Source organism: Phyllobates terribilis, unplaced genomic scaffold (genome assembly GCF_046119375.1).
Source record: "Phyllobates terribilis strain yellow unplaced genomic scaffold, ASM4611937v1 Scaffold_8__6_contigs__length_399053987, whole genome shotgun sequence".
Lineage (NCBI taxonomy): Eukaryota > Metazoa > Chordata > Amphibia > Anura > Dendrobatidae > Phyllobates > Phyllobates terribilis.
The window spans coordinates 271157183-271170697 of NW_027362768.1; the positions used below are offsets into that span (position 1 = coordinate 271157183).

Here is a 13515-nt window from a genome sequence, read left to right on the forward strand (position 1 = left end):
AGAATATAAGGGACTATGCACTAAACCTACAAGAGGCCCTGCGGGCCATAAAGCAGACCGACCCTGATGGGGTGGGAAACGAGGACAGGCTGTTGACTGAACAATTTATAGAGGGTTTATATTGCAATGCCCACCGAACCCAGTTGCGGGCAATGGCCTTACAGGATCCCCATCTGGACTTTGCACAGTTCAAGGACAGAGCCATCCGGGTGCTCCGAGAACCGGCACCAGGTGGCGTTGTGACCCACAGACGCCCCACTACCACTTACTACCAGGAGGCGGCGCCCTTGTCAGCAGGGCCTGTGGGAGCTGATGCGCAGGCTTTGGACAATGACCCGGCTCCAGAACTACACCATCAGGTCCAAGAGCTAGCTAAGAGCGTTGCTGCGCTAACCCGAACTGTGCAGTCTTTACAGGTTTCCACCCCAGGGAAGATCCAGCTGGCATCCGGACCGGAGGACATCCCGTGGCGTCGACCAAGGAGGACCCCACCGGCCAGAGGAAGACCCAGTGACCGATACAGCGAGGACGGACGACCCATCTGCCGCCGCTGCAATCAACCCGGACATATGGAAAGGTACTGTTCTTTAAACGGGCACAACCTGGGGTAGAGGGCCAACCCCCAGGAAAAAGATCACCAGGCCCATCGAACTGGCGCGACAGATATGTGGGAGGACGTCCAGTCTTGCCTGTGGTACTGGATGGCATTCCCATGAGTGCCCTACTGGATACCGGGTCACAGGTCACCACCATCCCGTACGTGCTCTTCAAGCAGTACTGGAATGACTCGGATATTACCCACTACCCTGACGACGACTTGAGTATCATCGCCAGCAATGGCCAGCCCGTGCCACATATCGGATTTAAAGAGGTGGCCCTCAAAATCGGTAGAGTCGAACTGGCCGCACAGGGACTGATCATTGTAGATATTGATAAACATGAGAGTCACCCAAAAATAACTCTAGGAACTAACGTAATTGAAAATTGTCTTGCAGAGGTGATTTTCCTTTTACAGCAGGTTGCCAAGAACGCCAGCTCCGGCGAGCAGCGGGTGCTCCAGAAAGAGATCCGGGCACTGATGCAACGGCAACAAGTGGAACTCTCCGGCGGTGAGATTGGTAGCGTAAGAATGTGTGACCCTTTTCCTATTGCCATGCCCCCAAAAAGTGAAATGATGATTTGGTGCCGGGCAGCTATTGGTCTGAGAGGTAGAGATTACCAGGCAATGGTAGAACCAGTTTACTCAGACAGTAGGCCCACCATTTTGACAGCACGGGGGGTGGTCAATGTACGCCATGGGAGGGTGCCCATTCGCATAATAAATATCGGGGAGAGGGAAGTGTACCTGCCCCGGTATGCCACGCTAGCCAAATTATATACCACTAATCAAAATTCTATACAATCTGTGGAACCCTTGCCTCCATCTCACCCGGAGGAAGGTAACGGCTCTAAGAAAGACATGGAGGACTGGTGTCAGCAACTACATTTGGGTACTGATTCCACTCCCTCACATCAGAAACAAGGAGTCTATCGGGTGGTTCAAGAGTATGAGAGAGTGTTTAGTAAACACCCGTTAGACTTCGGGCGAGTCAAGGGGGTAGAACACCGCATCCCCACGGGAGATCATCCTCCCATAAAAGAGAGGTATCGACCCGTACCCCCTGCACATTACCAACACGCCAAGGGGATGCTTAGAGACATGAAGGAGGCTGGGGTAATCCGGGATAGCTGTAGCCCCTGGGCAGCTCCACTAGTTTTAGTCAAAAAGAAAGACAACACCATGAGGATGTGTGTAGATTACCGGAAAATCAACCGTATCACACACAAGGATGCGTACCCCTTACCAAGGATAGAGGAGTCATTGGCTGCTTTAAGATCTGCTAACTTCTTCTCTACCTTGGATCTCACTAGCGGGTACTGGCAGGTTCCTGTAGCAGAGGCGGACCGGGAGAAGACCGCATTCACCACCCCGATGGGACTTAGCGAGTTCACCTGCATGCCGTTCGGACTCTGCAACGCCCCAGGAACCTTCCAACGATTAATGGAGTGCTGTCTGGGCCACAGAAACTTCGAGACGGTCCTGTTGTACCTGGACGATGTCATCGTATACTCCAAAACTTATGAGGACCACCTGAAACACCTGGCGGAGGTGTTCGAAGCTCTGGCGAGTTACGGCCTAAAGGTGAAACCCTCCAAGTGTCACCTCCTGAAACCAAAGGTGCAATACCTGGGACACGTGGTGAGCGCTGACGGAGTGGCTCCCGACCCCGATAAGATCACCGCAATTAAGGGATGGCCAAGCCCCTCCAGCGTAAAAGAAGTGCGGCAGTTCCTAGGGTTGGTAGGCTACTACCGAAGGTTTATTCCCGGTTTCACCAAAAAGGCAGCGCCTATGCAGGACCTCCTGATAGGCCAGTCCCGAAAGGCCAAGAACCAGAAGCCGCCCTTCAAATGGGAAGAGCTAGAAGAAGAGTCCTTCCGCCAGCTGAAGATGGCCCTCACGGGGGATGAAATCTTGGCGTACCCGGACTATAGCCAGCCCTTCATCCTCTACACCGACGCCAGTAACATCGGGCTAGGAGCCGTACTGTCCCAGATTCAGCAGGGGAGAGAACGAGTAATCTCCTATGCCAGCCGAAAACTGCGACCCACCGAAAGGAACCCCGAGAATTACAGCTCATTTAAGCTAGAGTTCCTGGCCGTGGTATGGGCAGTCACCGAGCGCTTTAGGCATTACCTCGCTTCTTCCCGGTTCACCGTATACACGGATAACAACCCGTTGACACACCTGGACACGGCAAGACTCGGTGCCCTGGAGCAGAGGTGGATGGCCCGTCTGTCCAACTACGAGTTCACAATCAAATACCGGGCAGGACGCTCCAATACTAACGCGGATGCCCTGTCCAGGATGCCCAACCTGCCGGACGAAGGAGAAGATCCGGAGGGACTGGAAGAAGTTGAACTCCCTGCGTTCCACCGTCATGGGACTATCCAGTATTCCCACCGGGTAAGGGTTAAGCAGGCTGCTACGTTGAACCCCTTACCCCACTACAACTGGGCGGAAACGCAAGACAGCGACCCTGCCGTCCGACTGGTGAAGGAGATGCTGACTCGGCCGGAGGCTCGCCTTGAACCAGACGCTCCGGAGGAAGCCAAACAACTATGGGCGGAGAAGAGTCGACTATTCCTTTACAAGGGGAAGTTGTGCCGCAGAATGGTCAACTCCCGGACGCATGAACTACTCTGGCAAGTAGTGGTGCCACGAAGAGACGCAGCCATGGTGATGGAGGCATACCACGACGGAGCTGGACACTTCGGGTGGAAAAAGCTGGAGTTCCTGCTGCGCGAGCGGTTCCACTGGGTAGGCATGAGGGGAACCATCGAGAAGTGGTGCAGAGACTGTGGCCCGTGCAATCTGAGAAGGAAGGACCGGGCCAGCCAGAAGACTCCCCTGCAGTCCATCGTCACCCGGCAACCATTGGAACTGGTAGCCTTGGATCATGTAAAACTGACCCCAAGCAGAAGTGGCTACGTCTACGCGTTAACCATCGTGGATCATTACTCCCGGTTCTTGGTTGTCGTCCCCGTCAAGGACTTAACGGCTCAAACAGCAGCTAGAGCCTTCCAGCAGCACTTCTGCCGTCCACACGGGTACCCGGACCAAGTGCTGACGGACCAGGGACCTGCCTTTGAAGCGGAGGTCTTCCAGGAATTCTGCAATCTGTATGGCTGCCGGAAGATAAGGACGACACCCTACCATCCGCAAACTAATGGACTTTGTGAAAAAATGAACCAGGTGGTAATGGATCTTCTAAAAACATTGCCCCTGGAAGAACGCAGTCTGTGGCCTGAGAAGTTGCCCGATCTGGTGGACCTATACAACCACATCCCGGTAGGTTCCACCAACTGTACCCCGGCTTACCTAATGAGGGCGAGACCTGGTAAGTTACCTGTTGACCTGGAAATGGGAGTCCTGACACCTGAGGACACTTCACCAGAAACAGACTGGGACACAGAGAGGCAGCAGCAGTACCGGAGAGTACAAGAGAGCGTGGAGCGAAGTCTCTGTCAGGCTAGGGAAAGACAAGAGAAGACTTACAACCAGTATGCTCCCGCTGTTCCCCTGGTACCCGGAGAGCAGGTCTTGAAGAGGAAAAGACGGCTCCACAAGTTGGATGACCAGTGGGAGAAGGACCCGTACACCGTACTGCCCTCAAGCCACGAGAACCCGAAGGTCTGTACCATCAGTAAAGACGGAGGGGAAACCACAGCCATTGTATCCCGGGACCACCTGAAGAAGTGTCCCGAACAACTGAGGAACCCTGAAGAGGAACAAGAAGACCATCGACCCGTGGGAGAAAGGGAAGATATGGTTAGTACCATGCTCGGGGACTTCCCTCGGTCTTGGACTCAAGTCAATGGTGCAGTTGTGGTACCCGTACTCACCTTCCTCCAACCATCATCCCAAGAACCTACGGAGCAACGGGTAGAGCTGGAAGAACAGCCGGTCCAGGAGGCAGAAGACTCCACACGAGTAGAACAGGAGAATCAACCCTCTGCTTATAGTGAGCCTGCCGTACCCCTAGTGAGACAAAGAGCCGGTAGACAGCTGCCCAGTTTACCCTTGACAGCTCCTCCACCCTGTAGTTCAGGGCCAGACAGTCAGCTCCGTAGGTCCACTAGGGCCACTAGAGGCCAGTTACCCGCACGCTGGAGAATTTGAAGTGTAAAAATAGTTTTATTTATGTTTATCTGTGTATTGTTGCTTGTGTATAATTTTGTGTTTCCAGTTGTTTTTAGGAAACCTTGGTGGATTTACCGGGAATCCTTGTATATAGTTGGAGCGTAACCCAGGATGGACTAGACACTGTTAAGGACTCGGGGTAGGACAGACCCCTACCTGGTTACGTCTCCCTGTGTTGGTGAAATGGACACCTTTGCTTTTCTTCAAAGACTGCATCCGGTTGCGGACACGCCGTAACCATCTTATGTGTTTTTCTTATAGTATTGTTATTGTTATACTTTGTTATGTTTTTCTAAATGTGTTTAGTCCCGGAGTACTAAATTTCACTAGGGGGGAATGTGGCACCCCAGGGGTCTGGTTTTCCACAGTAATGTAATGTTATGTCTGAGAGCAGGTGGGAGGTCCTTTGGTCAGGGATCCTGTGCATGCCACACCTCCTGCCCAGTCTTGGGAGGGGAAGAACTTCCCCTGTATAAACCCGGGGCTGAGGCAGGGTGAGTCAGACAAGGAGAGTGGAGACAAGAAGCAGCATAGGAAACAGCAGAGTTACAAGGAGTCAGGGGCTGGCAGCTGTAGAGTTCGCCCTGACTAAGAAGATTCTTTACCGGACCCGGAGTCCGAGGCTGTGGGGACTAACTCCTACCCAGCAGCAGAATCCGACAGGCAGGGGATTTCAGGTCCTCTGGCCCAGAAGCCCGCCATCGTGGAGCGGAAGCCATTAGAAGGCCCCGAGTCACCGGCCATACGGGTGAGCACCACACGGTACACTCAGGGACGTGGGCTACTTACATCAGCTTCTAGCAAGGTAGCCAGAAGAGTACAGTCAGTTTGGGAGGCCTACAACTACGCCTGGCCAGGGGAGATCCCATCTGCTCAAAGACTGACCAGGCCCCGTTTGCTAGCAAGTACTCCGGGAGGGTCTATCGTTGTTACCAGTAAAGACCCTGAACTACACCGTACCATCTCTGAGTGGTTCCTGCTACCCCCATCATCCACGTCGGCTGCCCTGAGGCCATACCCCTCCCGTTGGGGGTTATACTATCACGCTGCACAATCCTACCACCGGCCTCAGCGGTCTGCCCTGCAGCAGCAGCTTCCTGGCTGCACTCAACGGGTGGCGTAGTCATCAACTATTTACTACTAATAGACTGCCGTCTAGTTTGACTCCCTGGGCACGGACCGGGTCACCGCCACGAGACTACAACCCTCCACTGATCCGGCTCCGGGTAGGCTCCCGCGTGCGCAACGCAGCGCGACACAGGCCCAGGGGCGCGTCATATGTATATGGGGGTGCATTATACTACTATAGATGTCTATGGGGTGCATTATACTACTATGGATGTCTATGGGGTGCATTATACTACTATGGATGTGTATAGGGTGCATTATACTACTATGGATGTCTATGTGGGTGCATTATACTACTATGAATGTCTGTGGGGGTGCATTATACTACTATGAATGTCTATGGGGTGCATTATACTACTATGTATGTATATGGGGGTGCATTATACTACTATAGATGTCTATGGGGTGCATTATACTACTATGGATGTCTATGGGGTGCATTATACTACTATGGATGTGTATAGGGTGCATTATACTACTATGGATGTCTATGTGGGTGCATTATACTACTATGGATGTCTGTGGGGGTGCATTATACTACTATGGATGTCTATGGGATTGCATTATAAAACTATAGATGTTTATGGGGTACATTATACTAATATTGATGTCTATGGGGGTGCATTATACTACAGTTGATGCCTATGGGATGCATTATACTACTATAGATGTCTGTGGAGTGCATTAGACTACTATGGATGTCTATGGGGGTGCATTATGCTGCTATAGATGTCTATGGGGTGCATTATACTACAGTCGATGCCTATGGGATGCATTATACTACTATGGATGTCTATGGGGTGCATTAGACTACTATGGATCTATATGGGGGTGCATTATACTGCTAAAGATGTCTATGGGGTGCATTATACTACTATGGATGTCTCTGGGGGTGTGTTATACTACTATGCATGTCTATGTGGTGCATTATACTACTATGGATGTCTGTGGGGTGCATTATACTACTATGGATGTGTCTATGGGGTGCATTATACTACCATGGATGTGTCTATGGGGTGCATTATACTACTATGGATGTCTATGGGGGTGCATTATACTACTGCTGATGTCTATGGGGGTGCATTATACTACTATTGTTGACTATGGGGGTGCATTATACTTTATGGATGACTATGAGCTGTGCATTATACTTTATGGAGGACTATGACCTGTGCAGTATATTATATAGAGAACTATGGAGACTGCGTTTATACTTCTTCTATGGAGCCACATGACTTCTATGTACGCCCCTGGTGAGTACAGTATAATGGTTTATTTTCTTCTCTACATTAAAGAACAGCGGCAGAACGGGGAACATATGTACCAGGATGGGGGATATACAGTATATCATGATGGTGCCAAGGATAAGAGACATCTATACCAGGATGGGGGCAGGGGGCCGGTCCAAATTTTGCACCGGGGCCCATCAGACTATAGCTACGACACTGGATACATGCTTGATACATGGTCCAATGATTTCTTTGGAAAAGATGTCACTAGATTTTTAGTTTTGGTTCTTTATTCCTCTTAGATCTTTTGGAATCTTCTGCGTCTAATCCGTTGTCACCCCCATGCTATGTACAATATGTGCATGATATCCTATGAAATATTATACAAGTTGTCACTGGGTCCTACTCCGGTATCACACAATCAGCAGAGCCAGAGATGAGTGAACAGTGGCAAGAACCTTTATTACATGCAAACCGAAAGGGCCATGAACAATCCACCACACAGAGGGTAAAATACTCCAGGAACATGGATACAGTCCAGTAATGGGATAAATGCCCCGGGGGATAAGAGTCAAGCAATCCACCAGACGGAGGATGAAATAGTCTAGATACGTTTCCATATAGACTCCTCCAGCAGTATTTCCAGGGCAATCCGGGTTTCTCCAAGTCTCTCCGGAGTGCTGGCCTTCACATCAGCGTCCCACAAAGGACCTATCTTGCTGGTTTCTCTCCCCAGAAGGATAGAAAATTCCTCTTCATGCCCACATTTGTGTTTCAAGTCATCATCCACAGGTCAGGGGGGGAGATGACAGGAGCTCACCTCTCATTGTTTGAATATTTAATCAACCTGCATAGTTTGTCCTCCTCTGCTCTGCAGGTCAACAAGCCACAGGGTCCCATACAATGGTCAATCAACATATCAAACATCGATTGTTCAATGATCCTACGTCCCTGTTTTGCAAAGATAGCAGACAATACCCTGTAGGAGCTGATATAAGATGCAAACAGCAGCCATTCAAAAGTATCAAGAGTAAACTTTTAAAACTCATAAGACGACAGTCTTTAGACGTCTGGATAATTAAGATTAAATGCTGTGTAGTCACCTTAGAGGGAATACACAGAATGATACAGAGCAACAAGACAACACTCCGAAATTCAATAAAAATATTAACATAGACAGAATGATACCCCACACACCATATCACACCATCACAAACACTATAAAGACCATGATCACGGTTTGAAATGGTAATATACATAATAATGGTTTAATATATAAGATGATTGTTTATATTTAGTTTTCAAAAACCTCTTTTTCTCTAGCTTTCAAGCAGATCCCAAAAAGCCCATTGGAGGCCATATACTTGCACATGCTTCAACAACAAGAATCAGCTTAAGAAAAGGAAGAGGCGAGCTGCGTATTGGTAAAATTTATGACAGGTGATGACAAAGATGTCCACATTGCTTTTTTTCCATCTATGTGCTCTAATGGAGCATATGAATAGGGGTTGTCCAAGGGCTCATTTAGATGTCACGTTTTCTCATACGAGTGCTATATTTTTCATGTGCGGATTAAATGTGTTTTTACTGCGTTTCTACTGCAGAAATGCACTAAAAGCAAATATGCAATTTTTATCTGTGGATTTTCTGCATCTCATTCAACTTTACGGGTTAAAACAGCAGTTAAAACATATATTTACCGCAATTGAAATGAACATGCTATGGAATTCAAAAACACACCACAGGTTCATTTCTACAGTGTTAAATATCAGCACAGCGGGCATGAGATTTGCATAAAACACATCCACTTTGCTGTTTCTGTAATGTGCTGCATTTTTGTGTGTGAAAATAGCGCAACAAATTCTCACTGTGGGAAACTTAGCCTAAGCATCCACTCACATCTGATTACATATGGGAACCATATTCTTTGTCAGATCCTTTGTACAATTGGATACCACTGGTGCGTGGCAACCTTTTAAACAATAATGTCTTAAGCAGACAGTCTATTTAAACTAATCTGAAATTAGTAACATTTGGCAGATTCTATGAGATTCTGTACACCCCGGTCAGGAAAAAATGGCATGTTTCATCCCCCTCAAGATGAGAATATCTTTCACCATATAGAGCATATATGTTATTGCACATTGGACTCGCTGTATGCCCGAGGCATAGCCCATAAAGGTTGTTTCCAATATAACAAAAGTGATAGCTTATTGCTTTGATATGCCTTTGACGCGCCCCCTGGGCCAGTGCTGTAGTGCGGCGCGCGTGCGCGCGGGGAATACCCGGAGCCGGATCCGATGGGGGTAGTAGTCTTCGTGTGGCGGTGACCCGGTCCGTGCCCAGGGTGGTCAAACTAAGTGGCAGTTATTGGTATGATGGTATTAGTGTCCGACTACGCCACCCGTTGAATGCGGCTATGAAGCCGCCGCTGCAGGGCAGTCCGCTGAGGCCGGTGGTACGGATGTGCAGCGTGGATGGTATAACCCCCAACGGGAGGGGTATAGCCTCAGGGCAGCTGATGAAGCAGGAAAAGATGGTAGTAGTAGTGGTGGTGTGACAAGGAAGCTCAGAGACGTGCAATTGCAGTTTTCACAGCTTTACTCACAGTTCTTTATCAGGTCCCTTGTGTACAGCTAGGACCACCCGAGCCGTGCTGCGTCCACCAGGTCCGGGACTCGGCCAACTCCCAGGCAGTTCCAGAGCGTGGTCCTGAGCTCCCCTCTCTTCCTTTCTACTGGCCGTCCCCACCAGGGATCCACCTTTGTCCAGCTCCCTCGGGCCTTCTGGTGGTGAAACCTTTCCCGGTTTCCCTGACCCTATATGGTATGCCTTCCTGGTAGATATGGCGAGGGGTCGCGCCAAAACTTGTCCACGACCTCCGGTTCCTGGCTAAGGATAATTGGCCTCCACCAGTTTGGGATCCGGCACCCTGTTCTGCCAACCCTTCACCCGTTATTTCGTGGGATCTCAGGGTTCCCTCTCTCTTGCGTCTCTGGGCCTTTCCTGGTGTTTCTGTTCCTTCTTCCTCTGACTTCTCTCTCTCTCCCTCTCTCAGCTTCAGGCCTCCACTCCAGGCCTGACTCTGGAGCTGGGCCCAGACTGAGCCACAGCTCCCTATCAGCCCTCTCTGGCTGAGCTCCTCTCTGCACAGAACAGACCCTGTCCTAAGATGGTGCCCACCTTATATACTCCCTCTGACACCCGAGCCCAGGTGACGAGTAACCAATGGGCTCCTACCTCTGCCCAGAGTCCCTCCCCTCTCTGCTCCTACACCACTAGGATGTTCCTCCCCCCTCCCCACTCCAGCCAGGGACAGAAGCTGTCGTACCTGCACATCTATCTGGTGGGAGTACCGTTGATCTGTCCCCCGGAAATGGGGTGAATGTGGTGCATGCAGCTAACTGAGCCCAGTTCCACACTCCATCCTTACCCGGGAGTGGAATACCACACCTCTGGTCTGAGGTGCAATACCCCTGTAGCAGCCGAGTCCTCGGGTTGCTACACCTTCACTTTGTAACACCTAAATAATACCTAAAAGTAAGGTCCAATAACATAATCTATTACCACTGGAAATCAGTCTCATATTGTTCATATGAGTTTCTATATTTTAGATCCAGCTTCGATAAATTAGCATAATGGTGCTCTAAAACCTAACTTTTGTCAATTTAAAACATTAAAAGTGTGCATTCTCCTTTCAGTGATATATACAAATGCATATTCAATATTTGGTAACCCTCTTTTAATATGTCAACCACACACTGTATCATCTCTCATTGGAAAGGTGATAAATTGGCTTGATGGAGAATGTTTCTTTACATTTTTGAGATATCTATTGAGCATACTGTCTTAATCAATATAGATCTCAGTGTCTGATAAGCCTGTAACTAATATTAAAGTGGTTGTCCACTACTAGTGACGGCACCGTTTCAGCAGTTTTGGCACTGGCTCTCCAAGGGGCTCATGTGACATTGCTGTCACGCAATCCTTGTGGCCATTCAGCGCTGGCTTCACTCTCCTTCTCCTACGGACGTAATTGACATCCTGAGGAAGTGAGAGCTGCGACTGGTCTCTCACTTCCTCCGGATGTCTTGATTTGTGTACTTAATTAGTTGTGTACTTAATTAGTAGCATGACTCTTAAGGGAATACTGTATATTTAGGAATATGCCCATTAATTTTATTACACAATATAACCATATTTTAGAAGTGATTACCATATCTACAGTTAATACACTACATAGATGACATTACTGATTCTGCCAGTCTAACGGAATCCTGAAAGCTGAGGTCAATCAATGGTCACTGATTGGTCACGTGAAATAACTGTCATGGTACAGTCAGCAAATGCAGCGATTGCAGCTATCCCAGGAACGGAGCAGTTGCAGGAGATAAGTAATATTTTCATTTTATGATCGGCTGTGCAGCTATTATAAAGGGATTATCTCTGTGCTTAGTTGCAGGAGGCAGTTCGCTGCTGTAGATTGACAGATTGTCTATCTGTTGCCTCTGGTCTGAATTGAGCATCCTCTCATGCAGCTATCACAAGCAGTTTTGTCTTTGCAACATGGGAAAAGAGCAAGTTCACTGAGCCTGGTTGGATCCAGCGAAACGGTCATTTTCATAGCTGCACGAGGAGGCTATAAAGCATACATATATGTGTGCTTCTTACCTAGGTAACAGGCCACACCAAGACTGCAGGGTAGTCAGGAACCTAGGCAATGAGCTGTACACGATAGAAAAAAAATCTCTGCGTTCTTGAGAACAGAAAATAATTGTAATAAAAAGTAAATAGCAATATTACTTGTTTTTACTACCACATTGCAATTGTAGCCACATACAGTAAAAACGTGAGACAACCTCTTTAAGAATGCGTTGTCCAGTAGTGGACAACCCTTTTAAGAAAGTGTGCACAACAGTCATCCCAAAAATTTAAAGAGACATTCCCCAATATTGAAAGGAGGAAGTATACGATCTACCAAACAAATTGATCACCTTCTTAATTAAAAATAATGTTTAACTTGTATAGCCGGCATAAGCCGCTGAGCCCAGTGAATGGCTATAGCAGCTACATGCGCTTGTACTCACGCCACCGCTACAGTCTGTAAACAATCACTGGGAGCAGCGTCTGAGAGCCATCACTAGAGCAGGGGCCAGTAAGTGGACCTCATTGAAGCCTAATGGATAAAAAATATTAACAGAAAACCCATTTTACTTTGACAAGTATGTTAAATCCTAAAATGAAAAATTAGAAGATATCAGTAAAAAATATTTCCTTTTTTTTGTTGACAGCCCTGAAATGCCAGAAAATGAAGCCACATTTGCAATCACTGCTGGTGGTATTAACGATGCAAAGGAGTGATACCTGATTTATACAAACTATTTAAAAAGGTTTAATATCTACTTGCAGTTTTCTAGTAATTTGATTATATAACTACTGCAGAAATGTTTTAACATATTTTTATTAATTGGTTCAATGGTTTAATTTACAAAAAAGGTTGGTCGTTTAAAGTAATTGTTTTATGTGTGTATTTATGCATATTTATTTATATGCTGACCATAGAAGTATTGTACCTTATAGTTAAACAATCTCTGTAGGATAACACAGGTTTCTTATATATGCAGAAGATATGGTGGTGCTCTGCATCAAATTGCTGTTTCAAGAAAAGATAAAAACCAAGATGGCTCTTGGCAAAAGTAAAATCTCTTTCTTAATACAAAAGGCTTAAAATAGCAGTACTTGCTGTTTAGAGATTTGTAAGCATTGTGGATTAATAAATAAGAAAATATTTTATTTTTGACAAGTGACACATCTTTTGTTATCTCTTGTTGGATTATTAATGTGTAGGTTTGCCTGTATAGATGACTTCTATAGACTCAAAACAGTGATAATATTCAAGAATTAAACAATTGAAAAAATGTTATTTTCATGCTTGATTGCTGTTCATCTTCAAAGAAATAAATAAGCCAAGTTTTACAGGCAGAAGATGCTTCAGGGAATTCTGGTTTCTTTTTTCACCAAGCGTCTTGCGTGTAGTTTTTTCAGTCATTTCCTGTGCGTTTTTTTCTGATGGTTCTGGCCACTGACATGTTTTCCCATGGTTTTTGTGACATCTTTTGTACTGTCGTTTTCCGGTTGTTTTTTTCACTCCATTGAATAATGAAGAAACCGCTAGTGTTTTTTTAAAGCAAAAACAATGTCAAAATGCTTCAAAAAATGTCCGGGCATCGCTTTACTTTTTACATTGATTTGTGTTGTATAGTACAGTGTGGCTTCCGAACAGAAAAAGGCAGAAGAATGGACATGTCACTTAATTGCTTGGCAGTTTTAGAAACCTGAAACGGTTAAAACATGAACATATGCATGTGGCACCCCAGGGGTCTGGTTTCCCACAGTAATGTAATGTTATGTCTG

The 13515-nt window shown here is 47.2% G+C and overlaps 1 pseudogene; it reads left to right on the plus strand.

Moving 5' to 3' along the window:
• The window catches only part of LOC141157739 (meiotic recombination protein DMC1/LIM15 homolog), a 222188-nt pseudogene extending 209324 nt beyond the window's left edge, over window positions 1-12864 (plus strand).
• Window positions 12865-13515: the final 651 nt, after the last annotated feature.